General features: G+C 32.5%; 4 long non-coding RNA genes across 4 annotated transcripts; 2 read left to right on the top strand and 2 right to left on the bottom strand.

Moving 5' to 3' along the window:
* Window positions 1-9,860: 9,860 nt before the first annotated feature.
* LOC121793853 lies at window positions 9,861-10,993 on the bottom strand. The gene is made up of 2 exons (XR_006049180.1): window positions 10,090-10,993; window positions 9,861-10,002 (listed from the first exon to the last, which is right to left on the bottom strand). It is a non-coding gene; the product is annotated as an uncharacterized LOC121793853 (long non-coding RNA).
* On the top strand, window positions 9,996-11,571 carry LOC121793854. The gene is made up of 3 exons (XR_006049181.1): window positions 9,996-10,162; window positions 11,006-11,069; window positions 11,535-11,571. It is a non-coding gene; the product is annotated as an uncharacterized LOC121793854 (long non-coding RNA).
* Window positions 11,572-15,295: 3,724 nt separating this feature from the next.
* Window positions 15,296-16,428, bottom strand: LOC121793862. The gene is made up of 2 exons (XR_006049183.1): window positions 15,525-16,428; window positions 15,296-15,437 (listed from the first exon to the last, which is right to left on the bottom strand). It is a non-coding gene; the product is annotated as an uncharacterized LOC121793862 (long non-coding RNA).
* LOC121793863 lies at window positions 15,431-17,007 on the top strand. The gene is made up of 3 exons (XR_006049184.1): window positions 15,431-15,597; window positions 16,441-16,504; window positions 16,970-17,007. It is a non-coding gene; the product is annotated as an uncharacterized LOC121793863 (long non-coding RNA).
* The last annotated feature ends 1,182 nt before the right edge of the window (window positions 17,008-18,189 follow it).

Here is an 18,189-nt window from a genome sequence, read left to right as displayed (position 1 = left end):
TTCTGATTTTACTTCACTCTTGTTTACAAAACACATCACTCTTATTTTGATTTTACTTCACTCATGTTTACAAAACACATCACTCTTATTCTGATTTTACTTCGCTCTTGTTTACAGAAAACATCATTCTTATTCTTTTACAAAACACATCACTCTTGTTTTGATTTTACTTCACTTTTGTTTACAAAACACATCACTCTTATTATGATTTTACTTCACTGTTGATTACAAAACACATCACTCTTAGCATGATTTTACTTCACTGTTGTTTACAAAACACGTCACTATTATTCTCATTTTACATCACTCTTGTTCACAAAACACATCACTCTTATTCTGATTTGACTTCAATCTTGTTCACAAAACACATCACTCTTATTCTGAATTTACTTCACTCTTGTTCACAAAACACATCACTCTTATTCTGATTTTACTTCACTCTTGTTCACAAAACACATCACTCTTATTCTGATTTTAATTCACTCTTGTTCACAAAACATATCACTCTTATTCTGATTTTACTTCACTCTTGTTTACAAAACACATCACTCTTATTTTGATTTTACTTCACTCTTGTTTACAAAACACATAACTCTTATTATGATTTTACTTCACCGTTGATTACAAAACGCATCACTCTTACCATGATTTTACTTCACTGTTGTTTACAAAACACGTCACTATTATTCTGATTTTACATCACTCTTGTTCACAAAACACATCACTCTTATTCTGATTTGACTTCAATCTTGTTCACAAAACACATCACTCTTATTCTGAATTTACTTCACTCTTGTTCACAAAACACATAACTCTTATTCTGATTTTACTTCACTCTTGTTCACAAAACACATCACTCTTACTCTGATTTTACTTCACTCTTGTTTACAAAACATATCACTCTTATTCTGATTTTACTTCACTCTTGTTTACAAAACACATCACTCTTATTTTGATTTTACTTCACTCTTGTTTACAAAACACATCACTCTTATTATGATTTTACTTCATTGTTGATTACAAAACACATCGCTCTTAGCATGATTTTACTTCACTGTTGTTTACAAAACACGTCACTTTTATTCTGATTTTACATCACTCTTGTTCACAAAACACATCACTCTTATTCTGATTTTATTTCAATCTTGTTCACAAAACACATCACTCTTACTCTGATTTTACTTCACTCTTGTTTACAAAACACATCACTATTATTCTGATTTTATTTCACTCTTGTTTACAAAACACATCACTCTTATTTTGATTTTACTTCACTCTTGTTTACAAAACACATCAATCTTATTATGATTTTACTTCACCGTTGATTACAAAACACATCACTCTTAGCATGATTTTACTTCACTTTTGTTTACAAAACACGTCACTATTGGTCTGATTTTACATCACTCTTGTTCACAAAACACATCACTCTTATTCTGATTTGACTTCAATCTTGTTAACAAAACACATCACTCTTATTCTGATTTTACTTCACTCTTGTTCTCAAAACACATCACTCTTATTCTGATTTTACTTCACTCTTGTTCACAAAACATATCACTCTTATTCTGATTTTACTTCACTCTTGTTTACAAAACACATCACTCTTATTTGATTTTACTTCACTCTTGTTTACAAAACACATCACTCTTATTCTGATTTTACTTCACTCTTGTTTACAAAACACATCATTCTTATTCTTTTACAAAACACATCACTCTTGTTTTGATTTTACTTCACTTTTGTTTACAAAACACATCACTCTTATTATGATTTTACTTCACTGTTGATTACAAAACACATCACTCTTAGCATGATTTTACTTCACTGTTGTTTACAAAACACGTCACTATTATTCTGATTTTACATCACTCTTGTTCACAAAACACATCACTCTTATTCTGATTTGACTTCAATCTTGTTCACAAAACACATCACTCTTATTCTGAATTTACTTCACTCTTGTTCACAAAACACATCACTCTTATTCTGATTTTACTTCACTCTTGTTCACAAAACACATCACTCTTATTCTGATTTTACTTCACTCTTGTTCACAAAACATATCACTCTTATTCTGATTTTACTTCACTCTTGTTTACAAAACACATCACTCTTATTTTGATTTTACTTCACTCTTGTTTACAAAACACATCACTCTTATTATGATTTTACTTCACTGTTGATTACAAAACACATCGCTCTTAGCATGATTTTACTTCACTGTTGTTTACAAAACACGTCACTATTATTCTGATTTTACATCACTCTTGTTCACAAAACACATCACTCTTATTCTGATTTTATTTCAATCTTGTTCACAAAACACATCACTCTTACTCTGATTTTACTTCACTCTTGTTTACAAAACACATCACTATTATTCTGATTTTGTTTCACTCTTGTTTACAAAACACATCACTCTTATTTTGATTTTACTTCACTCTTGTTTACAAAACACATCACTCTTATTATGATTTTACTTCACCGTTGATTACAAAACACATCACTCTTATTCTGAATTTACTTCACTCTTGTTCACAAAACACATCAATCTTATTCTGATTTTACTTCACTCTTGTTCACAAAACATATCACTCTTATTCTGATTTTACTTCACTCTTGTTTACAAAACACATCACTCTTATTTTGATTTTACTTCACTCTTGTTTACAAAACACATCACTCTTATTATGATTTTACTTCACCGTTGATTACAAAACACATCACTCTTACCATGATTTTACTTCACTGTTGTTTACAAAACACGTCACTATTATTCTGATTTTACATCACTCTTGTTCACAAAACACATCACTCTTATTCTGATTTGACTTCAATCTTGTTCACAAAACACATCACTCTTATTCTGAATTTACTTCACTCTTGTTCACAAAACACATCACTCTTATTCTGATTTTACTTCACTCTTGTTCACAAAACACATCACTCTTACTCTGATTTTACTTCAATCTTGTTTACAAAACATATCACTCTTATTCTGATTTTACTTCACTCTTGTTTACAAAACACATCACCCTTATTTTGATTTTACTTCACTCTTGTTTACAAAACACATCACTCTTATTATGATTTTACTTCACTGTTGATTACAAAACACATCGCTCTTAGCATGATTTTACTTCACTGTTGTTTACAAAACACGTCACTTTTATTCTGATTTTACATCACTCTTGTTCACAAAACACATCACTCTTATTCTGATTTTATTTCAATCTTGTTCACAAAACACATCACTCTTACTCTGATTTTACTTCACTCTTGTTTACAAAACACATCACTATTATTCTGATTTTATTTCACTCTTGTTTACAAAACACATCACTCTTATTTTGATTTTACTTCACTCTTGTTTACAAAACACATCAATCTTATTATGATTTTACTTCACCGTTGATTACAAAACACATCACTCTTAGCATGATTTTACTTCACTGTTGTTTACAAAACACGTCACTATTGGTCTGATTTTACATCACTCTTGTTCACAAAACACATCACTCTTATTCTGATTTGACTTCAATCTTGTTAACAAAACACATCACTCTTATTCTGAATTTACTTCACTCTTGTTCTCAAATCACATCACTCTTATTCTGATTTTACTTCACTCTTGTTCACAAAACATATCACTCTTATTCTGATTTTACTTCACTCTTGTTTACAAAACACATCACTCTTATTTTGATTTTACTTCACTCATGTTTACAAAACACATCACTCTTATTCTGATTTTACTTCGCTCTTGTTTACAGAACACATCATTCTTATTCTTTTACAAAACACATCACTCTTGTTTTGATTTTACTTCACTTTTGTTTACAAAACACATCACTCTTATTATGATTTTACTTCATTGTTGATTACAAAACACATCACTCTTAGCATGATTTTACTTCACTGTTGTTTACAAAACACGTCACTATTATTCTCATTTTACATCACTCTTGTTCACAAAACACATCACTCTTATTCTGATTTTATTTCAATCTTGTTCACAAAACACATCACCCTTATTCTGATTTTACTTCAATCTTGTTCACAAAACACATCACTCTTATTCTGAATTTACTTCACTCTTGTTCACAAAACACATCACTCTTATTTTGATTTTACTTCACTCTTGTTTACAAAACACATCACTCTTCTTATGATTTTACTTCACTGTTGATTACAAAACACATCACTCTTACCATGATTTTACTTGACTGTTGTTTACAAAACACGTCACTATTATTCTGATTTTACATCACTCTTGTTCACAAAACACATCAATCTTATTCTGATTTGACTTCAATCTTGTTCACAAAACACATCACTCTTATTCTGAATTTACTTCACTCTTGTTCACAAAACACATCACTCTTATTCTGATTTTACTTCACTCTTGTTCACAAAACACATCACTCTTATTCTGATTTTACTTCACTCTTGTTCACAAAACATATCACTCTTATTCTGATTTTACTTCACTCTTCTTTACAAAACACATCACTCTTATTTTGATTTTACTTCACTCTTGTTTACAAAACACATCACTCTTATTATGATTTTACTTCACTGTTGATTACAAAACACATCGCTCTTAGCATGATTTTACTTCACTGTTGTTTACAAAACACGTCACTATTATTCTGATTTTACATAACTCTTGTTCACAAAACACATCACTCTTATTCTGATTTTACTTCACTCTTGTTTACAAAACACATCACTATTATTCTGATTTTGTTTCACTCTTGTTTACAAAACACATCACTCTTATTTTGATTTACTTCACTCTTGTTTACAAAACACATCAATCTTATTATGATTTTACTTCACCGTTGATTACAAAACACATCACTTTTAGCATGATTTTACTTCACTGTTGTTTACAAAACACGTCACTATTATTCTGATTTTACATCACTCTTGTTCACAAAACACATCACTCTTATTCTGATTTTATTTCAATCTTGTTCACAAAACACATCACTCTTACTCTGATTTTACTTCACTCTTGTTTACAAAATACATCACTATTATTCTGATTTTGTTTCACTCTTGTTTACAAAACACATCACTCTTATTTTGATTTACTTCACTCTTGTTTACAAAACACATCAATCTTATTATGATTTTACTTCACCGTTGATTACAAAACACATCACTTTTAGCATGATTTTACTTCACTGTTGTTTACAAAACACGTCACTATTATTCTGATTTTACATCACTCTTGTTCACAAAACACATCACTCTTATTCTGATTTGACTTCAATCTTGTTCACAAAACACATCACTCTTATTCTGATTTTACTTCACTCTTGTTCACAAAACACATCACTCTTACTCTGATTTTACTTCAATCTTGTTTACAAAACATATCACTCTTATTCTGATTTTACTTCACTCTTGTTTACAAAACACATCACTCTTATTTTGATTTTACTTCACTCTTGTTTACAAAACACATCACTCTTATTATGATTTTACTTCACTGTTGATTACAAAACACATCGCTCTTAGCATGATTTTACTTCACTGTTGTTTACAAAACACGTCACTTTTATTCTGATTTTACATCACTCTTGTTCACAAAACACATCACTCTTATTCTGATTTTATTTCAATCTTGTTCACAAAACACATCACTCTTACTCTGATTTTACTTCACTCTTGTTTACAAAACACATCACTATTATTCTGATTTTATTTCACTCTTGTTTACAAAACACATCACTCTTATTTTGATTTTACTTCACTCTTGTTTACAAAACACATCAATCTTATTATGATTTTACTTCACCGTTGATTACAAAACACATCACTCTTAGCATGATTTTACTTCACTGTTGTTTACAAAACACGTCACTATTGGTCTGATTTTACATCACTCTTGTTCACAAAACACATCACTCTTATTCTGATTTGACTTCAATCTTGTTAACAAAACACATCACTCTTATTCTGAATTTACTTCACTCTTGTTCTCAAATCACATCACTCTTATTCTGATTTTACTTCACTCTTGTTCACAAAACATATCACTCTTATTCTGATTTTACTTCACTCTTGTTTACAAAACACATCACTCTTATTTTGATTTTACTTCACTCATGTTTACAAAACACATCACTCTTATTCTGATTTTACTTCGCTCTTGTTTACAGAACACATCATTCTTATTCTTTTACAAAACACATCACTCTTGTTTTGATTTTACTTCACTTTTGTTTACAAAACACATCACTCTTATTATGATTTTACTTCACTGTTGATTACAAAACACATCACTCTTAGCATGATTTTACTTCACTGTTGTTTACAAAACACGTCACTATTATTCTCATTTTACATCACTCTTGTTCACAAAACACATCACTCTTATTCTGATTTTATTTCAATCTTGTTCACAAAACACATCACCCTTATTCTGATTTTACTTCAATCTTGTTCACAAAACACATCACTCTTATTCTGAATTTACTTCACTCTTGTTCACAAAACACATCACTCTTATTTTGATTTTACTTCACTCTTGTTTACAAAACACATCACTCTTCTTATGATTTTACTTCACTGTTGATTACAAAACACATCACTCTTACCATGATTTTACTTGACTGTTGTTTACAAAACACGTCACTATTATTCTGATTTTACATCACTCTTGTTCACAAAACACATCAATCTTATTCTGATTTGACTTCAATCTTGTTCACAAAACACATCACTCTTATTCTGAATTTACTTCACTCTTGTTCACAAAACACATCACTCTTATTCTGATTTTACTTCACTCTTGTTCACAAAACACATCACTCTTATTCTGATTTTACTTCACTCTTGTTCACAAAACATATCACTCTTATTCTGATTTTACTTCACTCTTCTTTACAAAACACATCACTCTTATTTTGATTTTACTTCACTCTTGTTTACAAAACACATCACTCTTATTATGATTTTACTTCACTGTTGATTACAAAACACATCGCTCTTAGCATGATTTTACTTCACTGTTGTTTACAAAACACGTCACTATTATTCTGATTTTACATCACTCTTGTTCACAAAACACATCACTCTTATTCTGATTTTACTTCACTCTTGTTTACAAAACACATCACTATTATTCTGATTTTGTTTCACTCTTGTTTACAAAACACATCACTCTTATTTTGATTTACTTCACTCTTGTTTACAAAACACATCAATCTTATTATGATTTTACTTCACCGTTGATTACAAAACACATCACTTTTAGCATGATTTTACTTCACTGTTGTTTACAAAACACGTCACTATTATTCTGATTTTACATCACTCTTGTTCACAAAACACATCACTCTTATTCTGATTTGACTTCAATCTTGTTCACAAAACACATCACTCTTATTCTGAATTTACTTCACTCTTGTTCACAAAACGTATCACTCTTATTGTGATTTTACTTCACTCTTGTTTACAAAACACATCACTCTTATTTTGATTTTACTTCACTCTTCTTTACAAAACACATCACTCTTATTATGATTTTACCTCACTGTTGATTACAAAACACATCGCTCTTAGCATGATTTTACTTCAATGTTGTTTATAAAACACGTCACTATTATTCTGATTTTAGATCACTCTTGTTCACAAAACACATCACTCTTATTCTGATTTGACTTCAATCTTGTTCACAAAACACATCACTCTTATTCTGATTTTACTTCACTCTTGTTTACAAAACACATCACTCTTATTTTGATTTTACTTCACTCTTGTTTACAAAACACATCACTCTTATTATGATTTTACTTCACTGTTGATTACAAAACACATCGCTCTTAGCATGATTTTACTTCACTGTTGTTTACAAAACACGTCACTATTATTCTGATTTTACATCACTCTTGTTCACAAAACACATCACTCTTATTCTGATTTTATTTCAATCTTGTTCACAAAACATATCACTCTTATTTTGATTTTACTTCACTCTTGTTCACAAAACATATCACTCTTATTCTGATTTTACTTCACTCTTGTTTACAAAACACATCACTCTTATTTTGATTTTACTTCACTTTTGTTTACAAAACACATCACTCTTATTCTGATTTTACTTCGCTCTTGTTTACAAAACACATCACTCATATTCTGATTTTACTTCACTCTTGTTTACAAAACACATCATTCTTATTCTTTTACAAAACACATCACTCTTGTTTTGATTTTACTTCACTCTTGTTTACAAAACACATCACTCTTATTATGATTTTACTTCACTGTTGATTACCAAACACATCACTCTTAGCATGATTTTACTTCACTGTTGTTTACAAAACACGTCACTATTATTCTGATTTTACATCACTATTGTTCACAAAACACATCACTCTTATTCTGATTTTATTTCAATCTTGTTCACAAAACACATCACCCTTATTCTGAATTTACTTCACTCTTGTTAACAAAACACATCACTCTTATTCTGAATTTACTTCACTCTTGTTCACAAAACACATCACGCTTATTTTGATTTTACTTCACTCTTGTTTACAAAACACATCACTCTTATTATTATTTTACTTCACCGTTGATTACAAAACACATCACTCTTACCATGATTTTACTTCACTGTTGTTTACAAAACACGTCACTATTATTCTGATTTTACATCACTCTTGTTCACAAAACACATCACTCTTATTCTGATTTGACTTCAATCTTGTTCACAAAACACATCACTCTTATTCTGAATTTACTTCACTCTCTTGTTCACAAAACACATCACTCTTATTCTGATTTTACTTCATTCTTGTTCACAAAACACATCACTCTTATTCTGATTTTACTTCACTCTTGTTCACAAAACATATCACTCTTATTCTGATTTTACTTCACTCTTGTTTACAAAACACATCACTCTTATTTTGATTTTACTTCACTATTGTTTACAAAACACATCACTCTTATTATGATTTTACTTCACTGTTGATTACAAAACACATCGCTCTTAGCATGATTTTACTTCACTATTGTTTACAAAACACGTCACTATTATTCTGATTTTACATCACTCTTGTTCACAAAACACATCACTCTTATTCTGATTTTATTTCAATCTTGTTCACAAAACACATCACTCTTACTCTGATTTTACTTCACTCTTGTTTACAAAACACATCACTATTCTGATTTTATTTCTCTCTTGTTTACAAAACACATCACTCTTAATTTGATTTTACTTCACTCTTATTTACAAAACACATCAATCTTATTATGATTTTACTTCACCGTTGATTACAAAACACATCACTCTTAGCATGATTTTACTTCACTGTTGTTTACAAAACACGTCACTATTATTCTGATTTTACATCACTCTTGTTCACAAAACACATCACTCTTATTCTGAATTGACTTCAATCTTGTTAACAAAACACATCACGCTTATTTTGATTTTACTTCACTCTTGTTTACAAAACACATCACTCTTATTATGATTTTACTTCACTGTTGATTACAAAACACATCGCTCTTAGCATGATTTTACTTCACTGTTGTTTACAAAACACGTCACTATTATTCTGATTTTACATCACTCTTGTTCACAAAACACATCACTCTTATTCTGATTTTATTTCAATCTTGTTCACAAAACATGTAATACCCCGACTTTTTCTATCTTTTTAGTTGTTCTTGAAGGGACGTCGTTTGTGTAGCCGAAAAAAAATTCCTTCAATTCTTTTGGAATTAAATCCAATAATTGGGCCTACTATGTCTAGCCCAATTGTTCAAATTAAATGAAGTCATTTGTGAAGCCTAAAACCAATTCTTCCTAATTCTATTTTGCAATCCAATTTTACTTCAAATCCTTCTATATTAAAAATCACACGGTTATATTAACATCCCCACTACCTTAAAAATCTCCAACAAACAAAGCAAATCCTTATATTACCTTCAACTCCACAATGAAATCAGTTTCCTCGTTCTACGAAAAATCTGAAAAAAAAATGAGAGAAACCGTGAGTTCAAGACTCCAGTTTTATTCCGCGGTTGTCTATTCAACAAAGTTGAGGAGAAACTAACAATTGAAATAGAAGCCGAGGAATTTATCGAGTTGTTTCTTTTTCTAATCTGAAATTCTCTCCCTGCAACAGAGGTACATTCTTTTCTCTCAATTCCATGGCTTAAGTGCCTCACTCACGATAGCTCACTCACAAAAATCATAACAACACTTTGAACCCTTTTTGAGAGATTTGCTCAAGATCCGATTTTTTTTATCTGCAGTAGTAATAAGCCCTTTGAGCGAATTCAAGTTCATCAAACCTTATGAAAAACAAATTAAAATCTTTAAAAATTTTTTAGAATGGGGAAAAGGGGGATGAGACTTCCCGTTTGTGCAAAAAGGCGCTGCTCGACGACGGAGACGGGACGAGACAGCAGCAGGGGCGGTGCAGCGTTTTCGACGGGCGGAGAATAGGAGTGAGTGAGATGCTGATTTGGTGAAGATAGAGTGTGAGACTGAGATTTAGGGAGAGACAGAGAGTAGTGAAGTTTTGATAACTAGAGAGAGAGAGAATTGTTTGGGTTAATGAAGAAGACGTGTGGTAATTGGTTAGGAGTATTATTTACTCTTATTCCTTGATGTACATATACATGTGTTGGGTAAGGGGGTATAGACGTGTAGTATGAGGGAGTATATTTTGGTTTGCCTTTGCCTTGGGTTTAAATAATATTAATGGCTAGATGACTAGTTTTCGTTTTAAATAGTTGGATTAAGGTGCAGTTTGTAATGGAAACTCTTGTTAGGATTAAGATGCAGTTTGTAATGGAAATCATTGTTAGGCTTTTTGCTTAGTGTTGATTGGAAGAAATAGTAATGCTAATTGTTTTTGTTCTGAAAGAATGAAAGATATTTTGTGCACACACTTAGAATGCATGCATTGTTTTTAAATTGATATTTTTGGCAAAGTCTAATTTAGTATATCATGCTTTTAAAAAGGGTGACTTTCATGCACGTCTTTTGAGGTTGGAACATAAAGTTGATTGAGGAGTTAGTGAACGAGGTGGGCTTTCTTTTTAAATAAGGACTATGTCCTAAGTATATTTATTTTTGCGAAATATGTTTGTCATGCCATATTTTTGAGTTGCTATGGGACCTATCTGAAGTGGCTTTTGCCATGTATGGTTAATCGAATTCGGGTCTGACTAGGGAGTGAGTCCCTACTCAGGCTAGTGTACACCCCGTAGATCGTGCGCTATCTCTTTGAGTTGGCCGGTCTAGTGGCTTGGAATGTGGCCACATTCCTTGTCATGTATGTTCAGATATGGTATGGTGATGTTGATAATGTTGAGGTTGATGATGATGATGATGTTCGTGAGATGTTTTAGTGACTCGGGCCCTTTCAAAGTTAAAACCCCGAGGTCACTCGTTAATGGCATGATAAATAATTTTTATAAAATGTTTTCGGCATGAGTCCACTGAGTGCATCAAGTACTCAGCCCTGCATTTCTTTTTTTAAAATGTGCAGGTTGAGCTGTGACGAGCGCGGTGGGTGTTGAGCAGAGCTTGTAAAGATTTGTGTTTGTTTTAAATGTTCCGAATATATTGTGTCTTCATACATAATATAATTCTTCTCTCGAATGCTTCCGCTAAATATTGTTTCTTTTGAGTTCGTGTATTGTTGAGATATTTTCATTTGGAGTTGTTGATTGTTGAAATAATACTCTGATTTTATTTGAGCTATTCCCGTTTGTTTCGAGCTATTGTCGATTTGTGTTGTTTTCCCCTTTCTTCCCCACTTCTTTAACCCTCCCCTAGTCGCGATCAACCGTGTTTTCTATCCTTAGAAAATGCGGGCGTGACAGAGTGGTATCAGAGCAATTTTTCTTTCCGCTCTGGACCCGAGAGTCTTTTTCAGTCTTAGTCTAGACTTGTTTCGCTAGACTAAAATAATAAATAAAATAAAATAAAATAAAAGAAGATAAAATAATAATTGTGTATTGAAGGCTCAACATCCCGCTTCGTCACGCTCAACCAAAAAAGAGGTAATATAATTTTATGTGAAAATTTTTATGAGAACGTTTTGGAGAAAGGAAGACGAGAAAATTTTTGAGAAAGGAGGAGAAAATTTTTATAAGAGGAGGAAGTAGAATCTTTCTATGAGGGATTGATTTCGAGTTGAGAAGAGTATTTGTTGATGTTTGAGAAAAGAACGAGTTTTGATGAGAGACGATGGATTGTTTGTTTTTACATGAAAGATGAAAGTTGATGTTCAAGTATATATCGAGTTTTGAGTTAAAACTTGTACTTCAAAGTTTAAAGTGAGATATTGAAATTTTTTGAGAAAATATTTGTTTTGAAAGTAAATGTGAAATGTGAAAGCGTTGTATTTTGGGAAGCGAAATGTTGTGTATTATGCTTGTTAGTTGAAGTATGAATGACTTTAAATGTGATATTTGTTGATCTATGAGGTGGTGAAATGTGTTGTGAACTTAGAGTGCCTAAGACTAAGCTAGACGGAACGTGCGCGAACCATAGTTGTAAGTTGACAATTTATCCATCACTTTCCCGAGCGATGAAAACGAACGAGAATCTGAAAGTGTGGGGCGAATCCCTAATGTGTCAAGGCACGACGAGGCAAGGAGAGCGAGAGTGCGAATGGAGGTCGGTGGACCATGGAACTTTTGCTATTTCATTGGAATGGCGCGAAACGTTAGAGCAAGCTTAGTGTGTGAACCATTTTACTATTTTCTATCGTTTTTCGTGAATGATAATGATAAAAAGAAATTAAAAATAAAAATACGAGGAAGATTTCAAGAAGATGAGGATAGAGAAGACGAAGTGAAGCTTCAAACACGAAAAAGGTGCGAAACAAGAAGAGCTGATGCTAAGTGATGTAGCTATGCAATGACAAGAGATCATACTCGCCATGCAAATCAATATAGCATTATCTTGCGTAATTTTGTTAAAAGTGGCGACACGATAGACGACCTTTATAGCAGGCAAAGAAGCACGATGATTAAAATGTTTACGGGAAGCACGTTTATAACATGCCAAGAATATTATGAAGATATGGCTTTTGACTACAATTATTTTGTTGTAATGACGTGATGAATATCAACTTGGAATCCATGGTGTCTTAGAACGATGTTACCATGTTTGGCCTCAGAAAGACGAGCGAACGAGTGCGACCTTCGTAGCTAGAATGAACGATTTTAAATCAACAGTACTTACTTGGATTCTAAGTTCTTTTCGATACGTATTGAATAACCGTGGGCCCTTGTCTATTTAAACACCTTGGTTGACTCATGCTTTGCAAGTAGTACCCATTATTTCTCTTCCTATATCGAGTCATGACTCACTTTCATTTCTTGAAAATTGGTGCTTACCTTTGTATCTTTGGACATCTTGATTAATAGTCTTCTTTGATTCGTCTTTTGTAAGGACAATATTTTGACCTTATGAGCTTCCGTCATTGAACTTCATTCCTAAAGTTGTTTGCAGTTATGACCTTCAGTATGATCACATCTCCCATACATGTTTCTTCAAATGATGGAATATTCTTCTTGGAACTTTTGTACACCTTTTTATTTCGTAACTATGCATACAACAAGTTCTTCCTTGCAGAAGTGAAATTCTTTTTAGCTCAATTTCACTTCATATATTGTTTCATGCTCAATGATTTTTTCTTTCTGCAACACCAAGTTAAGGCTATCGTGTTCTCTTTTTCCTTAACGTGTTTGATCTAGCTGATTTTCCTAAAAAGTTCACTTTATGTTGGTACCAAACCTGTGAATCCATTGATGTGATTTCATTATTCAATAACCTGATATCGTCGAATCATGATCAGTGCTACTTCATGACATTTGTCTATGCTTCTAAACCCTCCCACAATTGATCATCTCATGTCATGACATGTTTGAGCCATCATTCATTGATGCCGAAATTTTGCAAATTTGATTTGACAATTGAAATATCTTATTTGGCAGCCTACTATGGAATTTGAGACTTAATTCAGTCTCATCCTATTTTCATGACCTATCTCATATTCTTTCAAGCTTTCATCAGAAGTAAATTCCCAAGCTCTATGGATTTTATTTGATACCGTTTAAACCATTTAATTTTCAGAATGGATGTGTTAAGTTCGATGGGTTTAGTCCTTGCTTTGTTTACAAACCAATTTTCTCAAGTTGGTGATGAGATTAACAAGAGTCGAGCTACAAATGTTGCTCTTGTTTTCTTGATTAATTCTGCAGCATTTCTGATTAGGACGCCTTCAGCAGTGTTGCTACAATTTTGAACTAAGTTCATATCCAAGTAAGACTACTTGATTAATTTCTGAGTTCTTAATACTCGGCTTTAAGGAAGGGTTGAAGTTGTTTTTTTTTTTTTTTTTTTTTCCGAATACACACGGGGAATAAGTTTCTATAATCAGACATGCGTAAAAGTGATACACCAACTAGAGGCATCGATATAACCAAGAACACGAGGTGTTAAATTTTCAGCCTTTACATACCGCTTATAGCGAGCTGCTAAGGGATCGAACATTATGCTATACATCTAGATATTAGATCTTAAGAAACAAAATGTGGTGAAAATGCTTTTACGACCAATAACCTTTTAATGCTATACGGAATATCTATATAAGCGCTTGATTGATACGAGATTAATGAAAGAGAGACGGAGTATTTACGAACAGTGGTATACAATAACATTATAGAGAAAATTTTGATAACTACCGTAAGAGAAAGGAAATGAAGCCCTACGATCGAGAGCAATATAGCCTGCACTCATATTTTGAATTATGAAAAAAAGTTGAGGCTATCATACATTGGATTGTGCAAGAGCTGAGAAATAAATTCGTTGAAACCGTGAAAGTGATGTATGTGGAAACATCGTGAATACTTGGAAGTCGTTTGAGAATTTGATGACAAAAGGAATCTAAGGGATGATACTATTTCAGCTATAGTTATTAATTTTTAAGCGATACGAGGAAGCTGCTTGCAAATTGGATTACAAGTTAATGGAGAAATTTTTATTCGAAGGATGTAAGCAAATTTCGGGACGAAATTTTTGTTAAGATGGGTAGATTGTAATACCCCGACTTTTTCTATCTTTTTAGTTGTTCTTGAAGGGACGTCGTTTGTGTAGCCGAAAAAAAATTCCTTCAATTCTTTTGGAATTAAATCCAATAATTGGGCCTACTATGTCTAGCCCAATTGTTCAAATTAAATGAAGTCATTTGTGAAGCCTAAAACAAATTCTTCCTAATTCTATTTTGCAATCCAATTTTACTTCAAATCCTTCTATATTAAAAATCACACGGTTATATTAACATCCCCACTACCTTAAAAATCTCCAACAAACAAAGCAAATCCTTATATTACCTTCAACTCCACAATGAAATCAGTTTCCTCGTTCTACGAAAAATCTGAAAAAAAAATGAGAGAAACCGTGAGTTCAAGACTCCAGTTTTATTCCGCGGTTGTCTATTCAACAAAGTTGAGGAGAAACTAACAATTGAAATAGAAGCCGAGGAATTTATCGAGTTGTTTCTTTTTCAAATCTGAAATTCTCTCCCTGCAACAGAGGTACATTCTTTTCTCTCAATTCCATGGCTTAAGTGCCTCACTCACGATAGCTCACTCACAAAAATCATAACAACACTTTGAACCCTTTTTGAGAGATTTGCTCAAGATCCGATTTTTTTTATCTGCAGTAGTAATAAGCCCTTTGAGCGAATTCAAGTTCTTCAAACCTTATGAAAAACAAATTAAAATCTTTAAAAATTTTTTAGAATGGGGAAAAGGGGGATAACACTTCCCGTTTGTGCAAAAAGGCGCTGCTCGACGACGGAGACGGGACGAGACAGCAGCAGGGGCGGTGCAGCGTTTTCGACGGGCGGAGAATAGGAGTGAGTGAGACGCTGATTTGGTGAAGATAGAGTGTGAGACTGAGATTTAGGGAGAGACAGAGAGTAGTGAAGTTTTAATAACTAGAGAGAGAGAGAATTGTTTGGGTTAATGAAGAAGACGTGTGGTAATTGGTTAGGAGTATTATTTACTCTTATTCCTTGATGTACATATACATGTGTTGGGTAAGGGGGTATAGACGTGTAGTATGAGGGAGTATATTTTGGTTTGCCTTTGCCTTGGGTTTAAATAATATTAATGGCTAGATGACTAGTTTTCGTTTTAAATAGTTGGATTAAGGTGCAGTTTGTAATGGAAACTCTTGTTAGGATTAAGATGCAGTTTGTAATGGAAATCATTGTTAGGCTTTTTGCTTAGTGTTGATTGGAAGAAATAGTAATGCTAATTGTTTTTGTTCTGAAAGAATGAAAGATATTTTGTGCACACACTTAGAATGCATGCATTGTTTTTAAATTGATATTTTTGGCAAAGTCTAATTTAGTATATCATGCTTTTAAAAAGGGTGACTTTCGTGCACGTCTTTTGAGGTTGGAACATAAAGTTGATTGAGGAGTTAGTGAACGAGGTGGGCTTTCTTTTTAAATAAGGACTATGTCCTAAGTATATTTATTTTTGCGAAATATGTTTGTCATGCCATATTTTTGAGTTGCTATGGGACCTATCTGAAGTGGCTTTTGCCATGTATGGTTAATCGAATTCGGGTCTGACTAGGGAGTGAGTCCCTACTCAGGCTAGTGTACACCCCGTAGATCGTGCGCTATCTCTTTGAGTTGGCCGGTCTAGTGGCTTGGAATGTGGCCACATTCCTTGTCATGTATGTTCAGATATGGTATGGTGATGTTGATAATGTTGAGGTTGATGATGATGATGATGTTCGTGAGATGTTTTAGTGACTCGGGCCCTTTCAAAGTTAAAACCCCGAGGTCACTCGTTAATGGCATGATAAATAATTTTTATAAAATGTTTTCGGCATGAGTCCACTGAGTGCATCAAGTACTCAGCCCTGCATTTCTTTTTTTAAAATGTGCAGGTTGAGCTGTGACGAGCGCGGTGGGTGTTGAGCAGAGCTTGTAAAGATTTGTGTTTGTTTTAAATGTTCCGAATATATTGTGTCTTCATACATAATATAATTCTTCTCTCGAATGCTTCCGCTAAATATTGTTTCTTTTGAGTTCGTGTATTGTTGAGATATTTTCATTTGGAGTTGTTGATTGTTGAAATAATACTCTCATTTTATTTGAGCTATTCCCGTTTGTTTCGAGCTATTGTCGATTTGTGTTGTTTTCCCCTTTCTTCCCCGCTTCTTTAACCCTCCCCTAGTCGCGATCAACCGTGTTTTCTATCCTTAGAAAATGCGGGCGTGACAAAACACATCACTCTTATTCTGAATTTACTTCACTCTCTTGTTCACAAAACACATCACTCTTATTCTGATTTTACTTCATTCTTGTTCACAAAACACATCACTCTTATTCTGATTTTACTTCACTCTTGTTCACAAAACATATCACTCTTATTCTGATTTTACTTTACTCTTGTTTACAAAACACATCACTCTTATTTTGATTTTACTTCACTCTTGTTTACAAATCACATCACTCTTATTATGATTTTACTTCACTGTTGATTACAAAACACATCGCTCTTAGCATGATTTTACTTCACTGTTGTTTACAAAACACGTCACTATTATTCTGATTTTACATCACTCTTGTTCACAAAACACATCACTCTTATTCTGATTTTATTTCAATCTTGTTCACAAAACACATCACTCTTACTCTGATTTTACTTCACTCTTGTTTACAAAACACATCACTATTATTCTGATTTTATTTCTCTCTTGTTTACAAAACACATCACTCTTATTTTGATTTTACTTCACTCTTATTTACAAAACACATCAATCTTATTATGATTTTACTTCACCGTTGATTACAAAACACATCACTCTTAGCATGATTTTACTTCACTGTTGTTTACAAAACACGTCACTATTATTCTGATTTTACATCACTCTTGTTCACAAAACACATCACTCTTATTCTGAATTGACTTCAATCTTGTTAACAAAACACATCACTCTTATTCTGATTTTACTTCACTCTTGTTCTCAAAACACATCACTCTTATTCTGATTTTACTTCACTCTTGTTCACAAAACATATCACTCTTATTCTGATTTTACATCACTCTTGTTCACAAAACACATCACTCTTATTCTGATTTGACTTCAATCTTGTTAACAAA

This window comes from Salvia splendens, chromosome 3 (assembly GCF_004379255.2).
Source record: "Salvia splendens isolate huo1 chromosome 3, SspV2, whole genome shotgun sequence".
Classification (NCBI taxonomy): domain Eukaryota; kingdom Viridiplantae; phylum Streptophyta; class Magnoliopsida; order Lamiales; family Lamiaceae; genus Salvia; species Salvia splendens.
This window is presented reverse-complemented; position numbering and strand designations above follow the sequence as displayed.